Here is a 19,861-nt window from a genome sequence, read left to right as displayed (position 1 = left end):
TCTAGTGTCAAGACCAGTGTAGGGCAAAATCTTTGAACTTTAGGCTCCTGTGTTAATGTTTGCTCTTTTTGGAATTATTTACATTCATCAGTCTTAGGATGAGGTTTTGAAGGGGCAGATTCCACTGGATACCCTTGGTTTCACAAAATCTCATGGCCCCGCTTTCCTCATTAGATACCTGCATATTCTCTTTTTCTCTTTAAATTTTTTATTGTTATGTTAATCACCATATATTACATCATTAGCTGTTGATGTAGTGTTCCATGATTCATTGTTTGTGCATAATACCCAGTGCTCCATGCAGAACATGCCCTCTTTAATACCCATCACCAGGCTAACCCATCCCCCCACCCCCCTCCCCTCTAGAACCCTCAGTTTGTTTTTCTGAGTCCATCATCTCTCATGATTCGTCTCCCCCTCCGATTTCCCCCCCTTCATTCTTGATTACCCACTGCCTAGGTATATTAACTAGATCTTATGTTGATCTGCATAATTTCCTTTCTTTTCAATTGCCTTAATTTTTTTAGCCAATAGGGAGCCTGGGTGGCTCAGTTGGTTAAGTGACTGCCTTCGGCTCAGGTCATGATCCTGGAGTCCCGGGATCGAGTCCCACATCGGGCTACCTGCTCAGCAGGGAGTCTGCTTCTTCCTCTGACCCTCCCCCCTCTCATGTGCTCTCTTGCTCTCTCATTCTCGCTCTCTCAAATAAATAAAATCCTTAAAAAAAATTATTAGCCAATATTAACTAGGTCTTCTATAGGTTGGAATTTGTGCTTCATGATCTCTAGGAGATGCTAGCATCAGCACTGTCCTTGCTGAAACCTCTATCCTAAAATTTGGTGCTAAAAGCTCCTCTAGGAGATCATCAGCACTAATGTGTAAAAATCTTGGAAGGATACCATTTGCATCCTTATAACCAGAAAAGCTAGAAAAATTCAAAATAGCCATTTTTCTTAAAACCATCAAAGACCTAGGTTGAGTCAGACACTCATAGGTCCTCAGGTCTAAGGGAATCTCCTCATATTCATGGGCTTTACATCTAGAAATCCTGCCATATTTTCATAGTGAAAACTCCAAGAAATATCACTCATGGCTGTGGCAGGAAGAGAAGATAAATCCTTATAAAACACTGAATTTTGTCTATAACACACTCTAGTGTTGTAGCCTTATCCCAACTGGGAGAAGGGAATTTGTCCTGCTATAGCCTCCCTTCCAGCTGCCTTGTCTCATTTCAAAAGAAAAGAAAAGAGTCCACAGGAGAGAAGGCTTCAAGGATACACGTAGATTAAGGACACTGTATCAAGGGAAGAAGTAGGAGACTGGGAGAAAAACAACCATACTACGGAAGAAATATATGTAAATGTGACATCCCTAAGATTACAGGCCCATTGAATGAGGCCATCTGAGATTTATTGAAAACTTACAGAACACTCTTACCTACACCTTACGTACACTCTTCCCTACAACCACACACCTCTAGTATACTATCAGTAGGTTAACACTAAAAGAGCCTCAGACTCTCTTTGGGGAGGAGTAGTTCCAGAGCCAAATTTTAGAACCCTTTCCTATGTAAAGAAGTACCTCTGGAAGAGAAAAAGAAAGGCCTCTTAGCATCTATCCTGAAGTTCCTCTCTCAGGGTTACTCTTCGGTCATCCTTTAACTGAGAACCAACTATCTGTGGTCAGAAAACCCTGACCATGCAGAAAAATGAAAATATTCACAGTAGTTCCCCAAAAATTAAATATAAAAGAATGCTAGTTATGAGTTATGTGTATGTATATGTATGTACATATACATACACATGTATATATATATATGTACATATATATATGTATATATATATATACACACACACACATGAATATGTAGGGTTGAGATATGGATATTTTTAAAATATTAAATACATTTGAGTGGTCCGTTTTAGTTTTATAAAGTTAATACCTGACTCATTTGTGTATTTTATTTTATTGTGAAATGTCTTGGCTATAAGGTTTAATTTGGGTCTATGGCATAGTGTCACCTACAATATATTGATTCTTCTTGATTCCAATTTTATTTTTTAATTTTTATTTGAATTTTATTAACATACAGGGCAATATTGGTTTCAGGAGTAGAATTCAGTGATTCATCAATTACATACAGCACCCACTGCTCATCACAAGTGCCCTCTTTAATACCCATCACCCATCTAACCCATCCCTCATCTACCTCCCTTCATCAACCCTCTGTTTATTCTCTATCATTAAAAGCAACTTATGCTTTGTTTCCCTCTCTCCTCTTTTTCTTTGTCCCCTTCCCATATGTTCATCTGTTTTGTTTCTTAAAGTCCATGTATGAGTGAGATCATTTTCTTTCCCTGACTTATTTCACTTTAACCATTCATCAGTCGATGGACATTTGGGCTCTCTCCATAGTTTGGCTGTTGTCAATAATGCTGCTTTTAAACATTGGGATGCTTGTACCCCTTCAAATCAGTCTTTTTGTATCCTTGGGTAAATCCCTAGTAGTGCAAATGCTGGATTGTAGGGTATTTCTATTTTTAGCTTTTTGAGGAACCTCTATACAGTTCTCCAGAGTGGCTGCACCCATTTGCATTCCCAGCAACAGTGCAAGAGGGTTCCCCTTTCTCTACATCCTCGCCAACACCTGTTGTTTCTTGTTGATTTTAGCCATTCTGACAGGTGTGAGATGGTATCTCATCCTGGTTTTGATTTGTATTTTCCTGATGATGAGAGATACTGAGCATTTTTCACGTGTCTGTTAGCCATCTGGATGTCTTCTTTGGAAAAATATCTATTCATGTCTTCTGCCCATTTCTTGACCGGATTATTTGTTTCATGGGTGTTGAGTTTGATAAGTTCTTTATATATTTTGGACACTAACCCTTTATCAGATATGTCATTTGCAAATATATTCTCCCATTCTGTAGGTTGCCTCTTAGTTTTGTTGATCATTTCCTTCACTATGCAGAAGGTTTTTATCTTGAGGAGGCCCCAATCGTTCATTTTTGCTTTTGTTTCCCTTGCCTCTGAAGACATGTCAAGTAAGAAGTTTCTATAGCCAGGGTCAAAGAGGTTACTGCCTGTGTTCTTCTCTATGATTTTGATGGTTTCCTGTCTCACATTTAGGTCTTTCATCCACTTTGAATTTATTTTTGTGGATGGTGTAAGAAAGTGGCCCATTTTCATTATTTTGCATGTTGCTGTCCAGTTTTCCCAACAGCATTTGTTGAAGAGACTCTCTTCTTTCCATTGGGTGTTCTTTCCTGCTTTGTCAAACATTAGTTGACCATAGAGTTCAGGGTCCATTTCTGGGTTCTGTATTCTGTTCCATTGATCTATGTGTCTGTTTTTGTACCAGTAACATACTGTCTTGATGACTACAGCTTTGTAATATAGCTTGAAATCCAGAATCATGATGCCTCCAGCTTTGTAATTCTTTTTCAGGATTGCTTTGGCTATTTGGGGTCTATTTTGGTTCCATACAAATTTTAGGATTATTTGTTCTAGCTCTGTGAAATATGCTGGAGGTATTTTGATAGGGATTGCATTAAATATGTAGATTGCGTTGCTATAGACATTTTCAATTGCTTTGCCTTTCTGTAGACATTTTAACAGTGTTCTTCCAATCCGTGAGCATGGAATGTTTTCCATTTGTGTCCTCTTCAATTTCAATTTCATAATTTTCTGTAGTTTTCAGAGTATAGATCTTTTACCTCTTTAGTTAAGTTTATTTCTAGGTATCTTATTGGTTTTGGTGCAATTGCAAATGGGTTGATTCCTTGATTTCTTTTTCTGCTGCTTTGTTATTGACGTATAAAATGCAACAGATTTCTGTACATTGATGTTGTATCATGTGACTTTGCTGAATGCATGTGTTCTAGCAATTACTTGGTGGAGTCTTTTAAGTTTTCTACATAGAATGTTATGTCATTTGCAAATAGTGAATATTTGACTTCTTCCTTGCCAATTTGGGTGCCTTTTATTTCTTTGTATTGTCTGATTGCTGAGGCTAAGACTTCCAGTACTATGTTAAATAGTGGTGGTGAGGGTGGACATCCTTGTCTTCTTCCTGACCATAGGGGAATGGGAATGCCTTTCAGTTTTTCCCCATTGAGGATGATATTAGCTGTGGGTCTTTCATGATGTTGAGATATGGCCTTTATAATGTTGAAGTATGTTCCATCTATCCCCACTTTTTTGAGGGTTTTTATGAAGAATGGATGATATATTTTGTCAAATACTTTTTCTGAATTTATTGATAGGATGATATGGCTCTTTTCCTTTCCTTTAATAATGTGGTGTAACATGTTGCTTAATTTGCAAATATTAAACCACCCCTGCAGCCCAGGAATAAATCTCACTTGATCATGGTGAATAATTCTTTTAATGTACTGTTGAATTCAATCTAATTTTATTGAGAATTTTTGCATCCATGTTCATCAGGGATATTGGTCTGTAATTCACTTTTTTAGTGGGGTCTTTATCTGGTTTTGGAATCAAGTAATGTTGTCCTTGTAGAATGTGGTTGGAAGTTTTCCTTCTGTTTCTATTTTTTTGGAATGGTTTGAGAAGAATGGGTATTAACACTTCTTTAAATCTTTGATAGAGGGGTGCCTGGGTGGCTCAGTCAGTTAAGTGTCTGTCTTTGGTTCAGGTCATGATCTTGTGGTCCCGGGATCAAGCTCCACATCAGGCTTTCTGCTCGGCAGGGAGTCTGATTCTCCCTCTCCCTCTGTTCCTCCCCCTTGCTTGTCCTCTTTCTCTCTCCCCCCTTCTCCTCTCCCTCTCTCTCTCTAATAAATAAATAAGTCTTTAAATACAAAATGGATGGATGGATGGATGGATGGATGGATGTCTGGTAGAATTCCCCAGGGAATCCATTTGATCCAGGACTTTTGATGGGAGATTTTTGATTACTGTTTCAATTTATTTGCTGATTATGGGTCTGTTCAAATTTTCTATTTCTTCCTGTTTCAGTTTGTAAGTTTGGTCGTTTGTAAGTTTCTAGGAATTTGTCCATTTCTTCCAGATTGTCCAATTTTTGGCATTTAATTTTTCATAGTATTCTCATATTGCATTTCTTTGGTGTGATCTCTCCTCTTTCATTCATAATTTTGTCTATTTGGGTCCTTTCTCTTTCCTTTCTGATAAGTCTGGCTAGGGGTTTATCAATTTCATTAATTCTTTCGAAGAACCAGGTCTTTGTTTCATTAATTGGTTCTACTGTCTATTTGTTTCTCTATCGTTTATTTCTGCTCTAATTGTTATTATTTCCTTTTCTCTGCCAGCATTAGGCTTTATTTGCTGTTCCTTTTCTAGCTCCTTTAGGTGTAACGTTAGAATGTGTATTTGGGACTTTTCTTGGTTCTTGAGGTAGGCCTATATTGCAATATACTTCCCTGTTAGAACTGCTTTTGCTGTATCCCAAAGATTTTAGACTATCATGTTTTCATTTGCATTTGCTTCCATGTACTTTTTTATTTCTTCTTTAAATTCCTTTCATTCTTAGTAGGATGTTCTTTAACCTCCAGGTATTTGTGGTCTTTCCAAATTTTTTCTAGTGGTTGACTTCAAGTTTCATAGCATTGTGGTTTGAAAATATACATGGTATAATCTCAATCTTTTTGTACTTTTTGAGGGCTGATTTGTGACCCAGTACGTTATCTACTCTGGAGAATGTTCCATGTGCCCTAGGAAAGAATATGGATTCTTCTGCTATAGGATGAAATGTTCTGAATATATCTGTTAAGTCTATCTGGTTCAGTGTGTCATTTGAAGCCATTGTTTCCTTGCTGATTTTCTGCTTAGATGATTTGTCTATTGCTCTAAGTGTTAAAATCACCTATTACTGTATCATTATTATGAGTTTCTTTATGTTAATTTTTAATTGATATATTTGGGTGCTTCCAAGTTGGAGGCATAAATATTTACAATGTTAGATCTTCCTGAGGAATAGACCCTTTAATTATGATATAATGCCCTTCTTCATGTCTTGTTACAGTCTTTGTTTTAAAAATCTGGTTTGTCTGATATAAGTATGGCTACTCTGGTTTTCTTTTGATGTCCATTAGTGTGGTAAGTGTGATAGATGGTTCTCTATTCTCTCACTTTCAATCTGAAGGTGTCTGTAGGTCTGACATGAATCTCTTGTAGGCAGCATATAAATGGATCTTGTGTTTTTGTTTTTGTTTTTTTGTTTTTTTGTTTTGTTTTATCCATTCTGATACCCTATGTCTTTGGATTGGAGTATTTAGTACATTTACATTCAGAATGATTATTGAAAGTTACGAATTTAGTGTCATTGTTTTCCCTGTAGAGTCGGTGTTTCTGGTGATGTTCTTTGTTCCTTTCTAGTCTTCATTGCTTTTGGTTTTCTTTTTCCCCACTCATAGTCCCCCTAAATATATTTTGCAGGGCTGGTTTAGTGGTCATGAACTCCTTTAGTTTTTGTTTGTCTGGAAAACTCTTTATTTTTCCTTCTACTCTGAATGACAGCCTGTTGGATAAAGTATTCTTGGCTACATATTCTTCCCATTCAGCATATTGAATACATCTTGCCACTCTCTTCTGGCCTGCCAATTTTCTGTGGACAGACCTGCTGCAAACCTGATCTGTCTTCCCTTGTAGGTTAAGAAGATTTTTCCCTTGCTGCTTTCAGGAGTCTTTCCTTGTCTGTGTATTTTGTGAATTTGACTATAGTATGGCTTGGTGATAGCCAGCTTTTGCTTGATTTAATGGGAGTTCTCTGTGCTTCTTGGATTTTGATGTCTGTGTCCTTCCCTAGATCAGGGAAGTTTTCTGCTATAATTTGCTTGAATAATCTGCCCCTTTTTCTCTCTATCTTCTGGGACTCCTATGATATGAATGTTATTACATATTAATAACACTGAGTTCCCTAAGTCTACTTTTGATCCATTTCCTTTCTTTTGCTCTTCTTTTCAGCTTCATTATTTCCCATAATTTTTATCTTCTATATCACTGGTTCATTTCTCTGTTTCATCCATCCTTGTTTTATGGCCTAAATTTGTGTTTGCATCTTGGTTATAGAATTTTTAGTTTCACACTGACTAGATTTTAGTTCTTTTATCTTTGCAATAAGGGATTTTCTAGGGTCTCCCATGCTTTTTTCGAGCCCAGTTAATATCCTTATAATTGTTGTTTTAAATTCTAGTCCAGACCTCTTACTTACATCCATTTTGATTAAATCCCTGGCCATGAATTCTACTTCTTGTTGTTTATTCTGGAGTGAATTTCTCTGTCTTGTAATTTTGTCCAGAAAAGAAAAGAAAAAACAACAACAAAAACTAGAGTATGGGTGTGTTTTGGTCTGCCTATTAAAAGAAGCTAGATCTAAAAATAATACATAAAAATATATAAATATATATAAAAATAAAAATTAAGAAAATAATAAAAATTTTTAAAAGTTAATAAAAAAGAATTAAAAAATAAAAAGTAGGGGTGCCTGGGTGGCTCAGTCGTTAAGCATCTGCCTTCGGCTCGGGTCATGGTCCCAGGGTCCTGGGATCAAGCCCCGCATCGGGCTCCCTGCTTGGCAGGAAGCCTGCTTCTTCCTCTCCCACTCCCCCTGCTTGTGTTCCCTCTCTCGCTGTGTCTCTCTCTGTCAAATAAATAAATAAAATCTTAAAAATAAGTAAAAGTAAAAAGGAAACTAGATCCTATTTCCCCTAGAGCTAAAGCTTTTCAACACTCTGATCAGTAGACATGATGCATAGGAGATGTTTGTGGTCTTCTGGGGGGAGGGGTCTGTTGCACTGATCCTCAGGTAGACTTGCCCTAGTGGAGGTGAGCCTCCTGGGCACAGGGTGTGGGGCTTGCTGTAAGTGGCTTCAGCCCCCATTAAGTGGCACTGTTTTGCTTCCTAAAGACTTTTTCAGCTCTGATGGATCAGATGAAAATGGTGGTGCCCTGCTTTCTAGGCCCAGCGCTGAGCGTTTGAGCACCCCCGCCCCCCGCTTCAGGAAGCCCTCACAGAAGAGCAATCAGTTACCTCTCTTTTGTCTCTGGCTCCTGTCAGATCCCTGCCTTCATGCTGCCTGTGTCCAAACTGTTTATCTCAGGTGCAGGACTGGGTTTCAAAACTCCAAATTTTAGAGAATCCTGTGGTGCAGGACCAGTGCTGAACCTCTGAGGGGGTTCTTGCCATACTTTTGCCAGTTGCTGGCCTGAGGCAGGAAAGTGGTGGCATGACCGCACAATGGTTCAGAGTTGAATGGCTAGGTGGAGTGGAGAGCCACCACCCGGCTTCTGCCCTCAGCCAGAGTCCCTGCTCCTGTGCTTGGGAACAGTGTAGCAGGTTGGCATCACCTGGTTTTTGTTTGTTTGTTTTTGCAACCCAGGGCATCCTCAGACCACCCTGTCCATTCATGGGTCTCTGCCCCACTTCCCCACCTGAGCACTTCTAAGCCAGGCACAACCTTGGGTGTGGTGGACTTCTAAAATCTCAGATTTTGTGCTGCGCTGCTTATAATACTTTGAGATAGTCTCATAAGCAGGGCTCCTTCCCCACCACAGTACCCATAGTTATATCGCCCTCAAATCAACTCTCCATACATCCTACCTTCCAAAAGGTGTCGATTTTCTACTTGTATACTTGCAGTTCTGTTTTCTCAGACCATAGATTGATTTCTTGGGTGTTCAGAATGATTCAGTAATTATCTAGCTGTGTCCCCAGGATAAGACAAGTTTAGGGTCCTCTACTATTCTGCCATCTTAACTCCTCCTCCTGACTCATATTATTTATATGATGTTCCAGAAAGGCACCATATTTAAATAAAAATATTTATCAGGAGATTTATATTAAAAGATAAGTGAGAGCAAACAGGAGAGGGGCTTATGCTTACAGTTAAGTACTTAGGTTTCTGAAGGAATGAAAGAACTGGTCAATTTATGCAAGAAATGTACATTAAAAGACTAGATTTTTTTCTTGGAGAATGTTTGTAAGCTTTGGCCTTTATACAAAATTCTTGAACTTTGTGCCTTCGGTATTAAACTTAGTTACTAACTGAAAGATCTATTAGCTTAAATTGTTGGATGACACTTGTATGGTTTTTTTCATAAATCATCTATTTTTTGAGGCATATATACCCAGCATTGTTTTAAGACTTTCTGTAAAAGCAAAGACTGAAATAAATGTGTTTATTATATTTCAGATATGCCTCAAAGAAAAGTAAGTAACTAGAAAAGGTCAGCTGTAGGAAACAAGCCTGCAAACACCCCAGTGTAATGAATTATACCTTCTGCCTGCTGTAGATGCAGAGGATGACTCCTTCTATATCTGAAAACACGTGCCTTGAAGTTTTCAATTACTCTCAGGAAACTGAACATTTCTTCCGCAAAGTATTTGACAAGCTTCGCTGAAAAATAGAACTCTGCCGAAGGAAATGTTATTGGATCACTGGAGTGTGTTTGAAAGAAAAGCAAGAAGTAGGGTCTTGGTTCCTCACAGATGAAAAAGTAACTACTCATGGTATCAAGTCCTGGGGAGTAAAACTACTGAAGTCCTTATCCTGCCACCAAACGACCTTTAATGCCAGAGAAAGGAAGAAAGGATACTATCTTAACTGAGAAATAAATAAAGGCATTTTATAATGTTACAGACTTCAGTTTAAAGTTATGATAATGCATTTATGAATTCTGTATATAAAATTATATGGTGACAGCTTTTAATAAGCAAAAATTACAGGAGATGCATAGAAACAGATGAAGACAAATCAAATAGAGAAGGAATGAGGAAAGATCTAAAGCTGTTAATAACTTAGACTTAACTCCCTCAAACATCTTTTCAAGAATGTCACTTCAATATTTTCTCAAAAAACAGCTATAATACTCATCAGAATTTTTGTTCCAATATAAAAACCAGTAGCAACATTATGTAATTTTGTAGCTTGAATTCATGCAGTCCTGACTTAGGAGAATTAGTGGAGGCTTGAATCATCTTCTGATACAAGGAAATCTGGAATTGTTCTAAAAGCTAGAATGCCATCATGCAGTGAAAGTATATTCTTCTCATTTTGAAAATATAGGTTAAAGTACAAATACATTTTATTGTACTAAAGAAAACTAAAATACCTTCTATTTCAGCCTTATCTTTGACTTTCTTTTCACCAAGAATAGTGCTAATACATTTTTTTTCTAGTGAATGGAAGTATTTATTTTGTTTAATGCCTTTAAATATGGTGTTTTTGAATGCATATCTTCTAAAAGTTTCAACTTTCCTAAATAAAAGTTAAAATACTTGCTAATGACTGATTACATATTGACCAAAATTATTCACTGACATATTGCTCCAAAGGAAGGAAAAATACTGAAATAATATAAAACAATTTTTAAAATGTCTCTTTTCATCATGGGGATACATCATGAATATTAAAGCGTTTGTACTCTTTTATGTGTGATAGGGAAATTTTTTTATGTGTAATAGGAAATCTTAATGCCCCTGAGTACTAGGACTCAACCACATGGTAACAGGGTTAACCATGAGAATAAAAATAATGTTCTCAAAGAGATCACAGCAAAATGCAGTGTAAACTCTGGAACAAATGAACAACATTTTCAGTCATCCTCTTTTGTCCAGGAGATGAGGGACCAACCTGTATTTTCCTGTGGATCTCAAGTACATGAAAGTAATTTTTCCAGACACAAAACAAATTTGCTGTTGTATCTCAGTTAATAGAATGTTCAACTTATGTGATGGACATTGATTTTCTTAAAATTTGAAGAAATGTAGGTTGTATCAATTCAAAAGATTTGAAACCAGATGAATATTTTAATGAAATGTTTGAAGTGAAAATACTCGTAGAGACAATAGGGAGTAGGGGATAAGAATTGAGAAGGCATGATGTTACATGAAATACACCAGACTGAGGAAAACAAATGCTGTGTGATCTCACTTACACATGGGATCTGGAAAAAAAATGTCTAACTCATAGAAGCAGATATGCGTAGAATAGCTGTTACCTAGACTGGGAGATAGGGAAATAAGGAAATGCTTGTCAAAGGATACAAGCCTTCCATTATAAGATGAATAAGTTCTGGGGAGCTAATGTACAGTATGGTGACTATAGTTTAAAATACCAAATTGTATAAAGTTTGGTAAGAGAATAAATTTAAATATTCTCACTGCACACAGTAACTATATGGTGATAAATGTGAAATGATTATCTATATAATGTATCTATCACAATGTATATATATTAAATCATTACATTGTATACTTTATATATATATATATATATATATATATATATATATATATATATATATATACAATTTTATTTGTGAACTCTAACACTAAACCTGGGGAAAGGTTTTTTTTTAAAGATTTTATTCATTTATGAGAGAAAGAGGGGGGAAGAGGGAAGAGCAGAGTGAGAAGGACAAGCAGACTCTGTGCTGAGCCCAGGGCCCCATGTGGGGCTCGATCTCAAGACCCCAAGATCATGACCTGAGCTGAAACCGAGTCAGGTGCTTAACCAACTGAGCCACCCAGGCGTCCCAGATTTTTAAAAGCACCTATACAAAGATAAGTTTGATTTTATTTCCATCTTATATTAATTCTTTACCTAAAATGTTTATTTTTGCAAGCTAAAATTATTAGTAATTATATATGCTGTTTAATCACACACTATTGGTTTAGAATTCTGTTTAAGAATAATAAATGTGGGGGCACCTGGGTGGCTCAGCAGTTAAGCGTCTGCCTTCAGCCCAGGTCATGCCTTCATATATGTTACTGTAATTGTTCTGCATTAAAAAATCAAGTTAAAATTTATATTCATGATTAGACTGATTTCCTACCAGGTGAAAAAGATAAACTATAATCACTAGATAAGATGAAGCAAACAATGATGGTGTGTTCTAAGGTAAACAGAGTGACTGTGCTAATAATTTCAGTAACATACTATAAATTTGACAAAGCATGCCCAGTACATATGAAATTCTTTTCCATTGATTCAGAACAAGTGAAATAATCCTCACTGTAGGTATCTAGATAAGATAATACTGAGAAGTTTAACTATTTTGATACCAACTTTATTAATTGCATTTAAATTCCATTAAATCGTATCTGATTATCCATCTAAACTTGGTTTGGTCCTAAAAAGATTGCAAACACATAAATCCTTTTCCTCTTCCCCTAGACTCCCACCTTTACTCCTGTGGTCTCCAACTGATTAGCTTCAGACTTTTCCTTTATTGTCTTTCTTTTGTGAACAAAAAACACTGAGTTCCAAAAGCTTTTTTCTTGTTTGTATTTTGCAATTTTATTTAAAGTCCTTGAAAAAAAATACACACATTCATGAAGTATTTTGAAAAGGGAGAGACAAAAGAGAAGGGGCATGGCAAAAAGCTAACTTGTCTGTTTTACTAGCACAGATTCAGCAGGATAGATTTTTTACATTCATATAAATGATACATACGAAGCTGAGAGTTCTGTCACAAGATAAGCATTTACCTTTGCATCGCCCACATTTTTTTCTCCTCTGCAATGATTTTATTATAAATATATTCTTTGGGGATAAACAAATATTGTGTTCAAGACTATCTGCAAGCTTGCTTTAAAGTAATAAAAATGGAATCAGGAACCACTTAGAAGTAGAGAGAAGTAGCAAAGACACCTGCACACCCTAAGCGTCTTTTCCCTAAGAAGTAACAGAGGTTAACAGGGAATATCACATTTCTCATTAGCCTATTCAATTAAAATAAGCCTTGAGTTTAATTTGCCCTGTTCAGTAAACTGATCTCCTCTCCTCATTCCTAAGAAGTAGAATGGAAAGACAGTCTTTGGAGCTCAACATCAACAGGAAAGATCTCAACTTTGTAACCGCTTTTGTGACACAAAACTGTTTACTATTTGACAGGAGCATCATCAGAGTAGTCTTTCAACACACCAGCCCAGTGTTCATTGTAAGTCTTTTTTCTTCTCTGACTATGGGCTATTTTCTTTGGTCCATCTCCTAAGATTATAGTTCAGTTGTAACAGTTGAAGTTTATTTGAATGATACAGTGTTTTTGTGACTAGATTTTTTTCAATCAATATTATATTTGTGAGTATGGTTCATGTTCTTGTATGTAGCTATAGTTAAATCATTTTCATTGCTGGGGAATTTTTCATTGTATAAATATATGACAGCTCACTCTGTTGATGGGCATTTAGGATGTTGCCAGTTGGGTGTGATTACAGGAAATTCTTTAATGAACTTGTACACTTTTTTTGGTCACATGTATGCATTTTGTTAGAAATACCCCAGACATGGAATTCCTGTGTCATGGATTAACAGCAAACCATTTCTTAAAATGGTTGAACCAATTTATATTTTTAACTGTCTCCTGTATATGAGAATTTCTGTTGATTGATATCTTCACTAACACTTGGTACTCAGCTGTGTTAACTGTAGACATTCTGGACTAAATATTTGTATAATGTGTAGTGGTATCTTACCGTGGTTTTAATTTTGATTTCCTCAGATCTATTCATCACCTCTTCATGTGTTTTTGGCTATATGGATATCTTTTATGAAGTGCCTCTTCAAATCTGTTTTCTTTAGGGTTTCCTATCTTTTATGTTACTAGGTTATAGTTACCTAGTTTAGATGTGAATATCTGTTCTTAATGCATTTTCAGCTTCCACTTAGCAACTTTCTTTTCACTCTTTACCAGAGACAGTTAATGAATAAAAGTTATTCATTTTGATATAGTGTAATTTATCAGTCTTTTATGGTTACCATATTTGTATCCCCAGATATATTTACCCAATGCAAGTTAATGATGATGTGTTCATAAAAGATTTGTTGTTTTTCTTCTCAGCATTTTATCAACAATAGGCCTGAAACTGATATTTGTATGTAGTGTGAAATAAGTATTAATATAATTTTCCTCTTTCTATATGAAATGGTCTCAAAACTGATATTCAAAAGATCTTGCTTTCTCCACTTCTTTGTGGTGCTAAATTCCTCATAACTCAAATGGTTAAACAGGAATTGGTCAATTTCTTGCCTCTCTATCTCTGTCATGTATCTGTTTGCCTATCCTTGGGCCAATAGCACACTACCTTAATTACTATAATTAAAATAAAGCTGCTATATGTTCTTTTTAAAATTTTCTTCAACAATGTCTTAGCTATTCTTGGTATTTTGTTGTTTCCTTATAAATCCTAGAACTAGATTGACATTTCTGGAAAAAAATAATCTATAGCATCAAATCTAAAAATCAGTCTAAATTTGGAGAGAACTGACATTAAACCAATCTAATATATCAAGGTATATAATTCTTTCTGAGGCTTTACTTTCTTACAATTTTGTATTATAACACATAGAAATTTTGTACATCTTTTGTTAGTGTTTGTGGGTACTTCTACACTATCTTAAGTGGTATCTTTTCAAAAATGGTGTTGCGCATATGTATAAAAATATAGTTGATTTTTGTCTATAGCACTTATACGATCATGTCATCTGTCAGAGTATTTCCTTAAAATCCTTTCTTTATTTCTTGCGTATCTCATTGTATAGGGCCTTCAGTGCTATATGTACTAAAAGGGATCATTGTGGTCATCCCTTACTTGAACCTTGATCCCAGAGAAAAAACTTTCAGCATTTCATTATTATGTATGTTTACTATAGGTTTTTAAATTTTCTTTGTATGTGAACTTTATCAAATTTTTTGCCTTTCCTTACTTTTAAAAAAAGTATATCTATTAAAGAAAATTAAATATACCTTACTAATTCTTTAAAAAGTTCATGAACGGATGTTGAATTTAATCAAATTCTTCATGTTTTGAGATTATCATATAATTTTTCTTAACATTATGTATTAGATTTGCAGTGGTTGATTTTTGGATATGAAATCATCTTTGCCTTTCTGATGTCAATGGCCTCAATCCAAGGACCACCACAAAGACATCTATATGTCAACAATTTGTGTTTGTTGATTATTACAGCAAGGGAGAACACACACCTTAGAGAATCCCAGCGTGTCTCAGCACGGGGCTGTCAGAATGCATAGGATTTGGATGGGTTAGGTGATTTTCAGGAGGACTCAAGAAAGCCGGACTTTGTTCTCTACTCAGTGCTTTCATCACAAGGGGGCAGTTTTATAATTGGGTATTTTAATTCATCCTGTCCATAAAGTGAAAGATTTAGCCTTGTTTTGTTTCTGTCACTGGTAATGGAATGGCAGTAACTCACATTGACCAATCTCAGGGAATACTTGGCTATTCTATGGTGTGAGCAATGTTTTGTTTGTTTTTAAGCCACTTAATTGAGTTATGATTGACATAAAAAAGCTGAGTGTGCGTGTGTGTGTATGTGTATTTAACATATACAACTTGATGAGATTGGAGATTAATATGTGCTAGATATGGTAATGGGATGATTTTTTTTTTTTTTAAACACAGTGGCCTGTCTGATACTGGTATGCTACAAAATGATTTTTTTTTAAATAGGCGAAAATAGAAATCTGGGTTATGATTACCAAGATAAGTTTTTTTTTTAATTTTATTTATTTATTTGAGAGAGAGAGAATGAGAGATAGAGAGCACGAGAGGGAAGAGGGTCAGAGTGAGAAGCAGACTCCCCGCCAAGCGGGGAGCCCGATGCGGGACTCGATCCCGGGACTCCAGGATCATGACCTGAGCCGAAGGCAGTCGCTTAACCAACTGAGCCACCCAGGCGCCCACCAAGATAAGTTTTAACAATAGCAAGTCCTAGATGACAGTGTCAGGCCCCCTCCTGGGTGGCCAAGGCTGCTTTTGTTTTTTTGCACTGAAAATAATACAATGTGGTCCAGTTTATTTAATATTGGTTTGGTTTGCTGATTTCATTTAGCAGTTTTGCAGCTATGCTCATGAATAACACTGACCTGTAGTTTTCAGAATAACCTTGTCAGATTTGGTATCATGTTTGTATTGATCTTTGAAAAATGAGTTTTGGACTGTCTTTTGTTTTCTAACTTGATATTTTTGGAAGAATTCAATATAAGAATTTATTGCATGCCTTCTAAGTACTTTTATTATATCAAAATATATAATTCCCCAGTAAAAAGTAAAGATAAAGTGTTATAATAAACACAGTGGGTTAATCTATAAGCACAAATTTGTTTAAAGCAATTCATTGAAAATATCCTACGTTAACTTCTAGCAAGTAAATCGCATGTATTTCTAGGCATCATATCTGTTTGAGTAGACTTTCCTTGTATTTTAATTTCAATTACAGCTGTTATATTGCAACTAACAAAATCTGAAAATACTCTATTTGGAAATTAGCTAATTGTATGTTATTTTACTCAATTTGATAAAAAATACTATTACTCTCAAAATTTACTAATAGAATAATCTATGACACTGACTTATCCCAAACCTATTTTCTAACTATTCTCTAGTGAGATAGCCCTCCTAATCAGATCATAGAATGCCTAGAAGAACATAATTGGAGGGAGTTCTGCTAACTCCCTGGTGTAGCTGAATTTGGGTAAGGATATTTTTCAGTTGATCAGGAAGAACGCCACATAACCTCAATACCAAGACTTTACGTTAGTTAACAAAACAACATTAATATATATTTTAGCACTCCAAAGTTATTTGCTTTTGAAACCAAGAGTGAAAAGCCACTAAAATGATACCTATGAATAAACAGCCATGAAACACACTAATTGTGACAAGTCAAAGATCATTCACTGTCTCACACACACACACATATCAGTGCATGTTAAACGGGTGAAATCATAAGGCTGGTAAATTGTACCAATGACAATTTTCTGGTATATTTTATTAGGTAAGATGTTACTACTGGAAGAAACTGGATGAAGGATATACCGGATCTCTCTATATTTCTTAAAACTTCATGTGAATCTACAATTCTCTCAAAACAAAAATTTCAAAACAAATTAAGATTTAACAAGTGATATATGATTGAGATAAGTGAGGCAAATAAAATAATAAAGATCTAAAGTATTATCAAGTCTTGATAGCTATAGTTTAAAAAAGACCTCCAAAATCAGAAGTGTTGACTCTATTTTCTAGTTAATTTGAATGAGCACTTACAATTAAAACGATCCACTGGTCTTAATATGAAGGAATGGCTGAAGAAGATGCTTAAACTTCCATGAAATAATACATTTTATCATATTTTAAATGATCAAGCTAATCTCAGAAACAAAAATAAAGCTTTTTCTTTCAATAGATGATTTTTAAAAGAACTTCAGAAGTATCTATGGCTATATGACTCTTCAGTATTCTGTTACTTTTTATTCTTATGAATTGCCATGTTTATCTCAATTTTAATAGTATATCAGCTATAAGTTAACATTAGGTATACATAAACCAGGTAGGAAGATTGGGGGCAGAAGTGGTTTTGAGACCCCAAAATAACAGTGTGTGTATCACCCTTTTTTTTTTTAAAGGGATATACGGCTTTAGTGCAGTCACTTGAAAAACCACTTTCTCTTTTCTGTATATTTAACCAGTGTAGTCGGGTTTTTGTTTTGTTTTATGTTTTTTTTTTCCAAAATTCATAGTATAGTAAAAGGGGGAAAATAAATGTCATAGAAAGCAGATTGGCAGTAATAAAATGTGAACGCCAAGAAAGTATAGCAAGAACAGAGGGTAGAAATTGGAAAAACAAAACTAAACAGTCTTTACTATAAAGGCAAGCGGTCACCAAAATGTTAATAAGAACATCAAAAATTTCACAAATGGTAAAGTGATACATCGTTGATCTTGGATCATTAAAAGTTTATGATTAAGAACTGTTTAAGACAGGAGGTAAAACAACCTGTTTTTTTTGCAATACTTTTAATAATGACAAAATAGTACAAAATATTTCCATGACTTTCTACTATATTTTCATTGTGTGCATATTCAGCACCAGGAAGGTTTATTTTGGGGGGCTGTAACAATTTTTTGAGGTAGAATATGCAGCTTTTTCACTCATTTTAAAGAAAAAGAAATTTAGAGGAGACTTTCACAAGGTAACCCAGCATAAAATCTGTAAAACTGGAAATGAAACTATTTACAAATATACATGTATGTAAAACTAAAAATTTGAAATACTTTCATTTTCCCTGAAGTATAGTGCTTCTCTGTTGCTTTGAGGTCTCACATTTGCTTGCTTGGGGTTTAGTATTGGTGCTTAAAGCTTAAAAATTCAGCTAAGTAGAAAATTTTATTCCCATTATTTTCTATGATTATAGTCTTAGCTTTATAGTAAATTTATTTGGAAATTATGTCTCAATTTGTCTGGACTTTGGGTGGTGAAAGACCCATACTGTAATAGTGTTTCAGGAAGAAATTACCCATATATGTAAGATTAATACTAGATCACTGAGGAACAACAGCAACAACAAGAAAACTGGAACTATTCAGTTTGGGGGAGTGCATGTTCAAAATTCCTGACGATGCACAATCTCCAGTAGCTTTACCTTGGCTAGGCATACATACTCCATGACATAAAGCCAAGCCAATGAGCTGAGCTGTGCCTCAAGGAGTGACATTGTGAGCTGTCTTTTAGAAAGAAAAAACATCATCACTGGTGAGGTGAGAGAGGGATTAGTTCTTGAAAAGCAAAGAGAAAAAGAGCAAAACTTTCATTCAGCTTTGAATGAATGTACCAAGAAAGAATTAGAAAAACTGAAACATTTCCAGACTGTTAATGGCATTCCTGCTGAGAGTGTAAGTTCCTGGAGTGTGCAAAGGAACTTCGAAGAGTGGTTTCCCAGACAAGAAGATTGATTCTGTAATTCTCTATCAGCACTACAGACTGTCAGCATGATTGCACTTGTTTCTCTAAAAGCATTAGCAAGACAATTACCGATTATTTCACCATGGCATTTACATGTTTGTGTCCATCAATCCCTGAAGCCCAGGAAATTGATAATGCATCGCCCAACATTTTTGCTGTTCTGTGTAGGGTATCAGGCAGCCAAAGTAAAATCTGATGGCACTTGGGAAAAACAAGTGCTGGTAATTTGTTGTGGTTAGTGTGCTGGGGCATTCCGTGTGCGCTTGAGCAAAATGTGTATTCTGTTGCTGTTGGGTGGAATCTTCTATATATGCCAAGTCAGTTGGTATTACATATGGTTTGATTCTAATGTTTTCTTGTTAATCTGTCTGATTAAATGAGGTACACAAAAGAGGAAAATTTCATCAAGTATGCTTGGCAATGAAGAAATCAGAATGGGCTTTTCTTGCTTTAGGAAAATATTATTTTGGTCAGTAGGGAACAAAAGAATGTGCAGCTTTATATTTTAGTCTTGTTAATGGACTAAACATAATCACACATGCCTGTAAATTATCATTTTTTATTTTTTAAGATTTTATTTATTTTTGAGAGAGAGAGAGAGCATGTGAGCAGGGAGGGGCAATGGGGGAGGGACAAAGAATCTGAAGCAGACCCTGCCCTGAGCCTGGAGTCCTGACATGGGGCTCAATGCAGACCATGAAATCATGACTTGAGCGGAAACCAAGAGTCTGATGCCTAACCAACTGAGCCACCCAGGTGTCCAAAATTATCAATTTTTAAAATTTTAATTCCAGTGTAGTTGATATACAGTGTTATATTCATTTCAGGTGTACAATGTAGTGATTCAACAATTCTATACAATAATCAGTGCTCATCATGGTAAGGGTACTCTGAATAGGCTATTTTTCTTTGACTTATTTTGCTTAGCATTATACTCACTAGCTCCATCCATGTTGTTACAAATGGCAAAATTTTATTCTTTTTATGGCTGACTAATACTCTACTGTGTATATATATGTATATATATACCATCTCATCTTTATCCATTCATTTGTTGTTGGATACTTGGGCTGCTTCTATAATTTCGCTATTGTAAATAATGCTATCATAAT

The sequence above is a fragment of the Zalophus californianus genome, chromosome 6 (assembly GCF_009762305.2).
Source record: "Zalophus californianus isolate mZalCal1 chromosome 6, mZalCal1.pri.v2, whole genome shotgun sequence".
NCBI classification, from domain to species: Eukaryota; Metazoa; Chordata; class Mammalia; order Carnivora; family Otariidae; genus Zalophus; species Zalophus californianus.
Note: the sequence above shows the minus strand (reverse complement) of the source record.